This window comes from Trichechus manatus, unplaced genomic scaffold, assembly GCF_000243295.1.
Source record: "Trichechus manatus latirostris isolate Lorelei unplaced genomic scaffold, TriManLat1.0 scaffold00158, whole genome shotgun sequence".
NCBI classification, from domain to species: domain Eukaryota; kingdom Metazoa; phylum Chordata; class Mammalia; order Sirenia; family Trichechidae; genus Trichechus; species Trichechus manatus.
Genome location: NW_004444094.1, coordinates 3,057,656 through 3,058,553, shown reverse-complemented (window position 1 = coordinate 3,058,553; position 898 = coordinate 3,057,656). Strand labels below are relative to the sequence as shown.

The following is an 898-nucleotide window of genomic DNA, read 5'->3' as shown; positions in this document are numbered from 1 at the left end:
GAATGAAATCACACAGCACAATGTATTATGTCAAGTAAATACTTATCTGTTGTTGATTATGAAGGAGATGATCAAAATGACACAGGCCACAAACATTCTATGTAAAGTATGTTACCCATTGCTGTCGAGTCAATTCTGACTCACAGAAACCCTACAGGACAGAGTAGAACTGCCCCACAGGACTTCCAGTGAGTGGCTGGTGGATTTGAACTGGCAACCTTTTGATTAGCAGCTGAGCTTTTAACCACTGTGTTGCCAGGGCTCCAAACTGTGGTTAGATGCCACAAAGTAGGTGGCAATGCCTTAACCATATGTGTGTTGTAAGGTCCAAGGTCCTCTTCCTTCCTTGTTAAAGGGAGTGCTAACCTTCTCGTTTCATACAACACAAAGTATGGTAGAGAGTTTAAAATGTAATCCCAACACAAAGATTTTTCTATGTTTTCTATTTTTTCCTGTATAAATGAAAGCAGTTTTCTCAGAGTGTCCCAAAGACTCAGTCAGACTTTTGGACAATACTGGTGGGATGGGAGAGCAATCTGGAACTTGAAAGTAATTAATCACTCTGGTTTAATTTAGTCATCTGCCAATTAATTCAGTCTTTCAGATATTGTTATTTTGACTGCTATTCTTTCAATTTTTGCAATGTGGCACCTGGGTTCAAGGGAGACTGTGCATACTTGGTATAAGACATTCAGTGACCTTACCATACTTGGGTTCTGACAGGCTTCCACTAAGGGATCTTGTATTTTGGGGTCTTTGGGGTATTGGACTCTATTTCCAATAACATTTCTCTCTTTTTTTTTTTTTAATTTTTATTTTCTTTACTTAGGTGATGTGCATTGACTACTCACAGCTAATTTCTTTTTAAGATTTAGTGTCTCCACTGCACACACCATTC

At 38.6% G+C, this 898-nt stretch overlaps 1 non-coding gene across 1 annotated transcript; it reads right to left on the bottom strand.

The window, feature by feature from the left end:
• Window positions 1–262: 262 nt before the first annotated feature.
• Window positions 263–386, bottom strand: LOC111822318 (U6atac minor spliceosomal RNA). Its single transcript, XR_002825606.1, has one exon. It is a non-coding gene; the product is annotated as a U6atac minor spliceosomal RNA (small nuclear RNA).
• Between the last annotated feature and the right edge of the window lie 512 nt (window positions 387–898).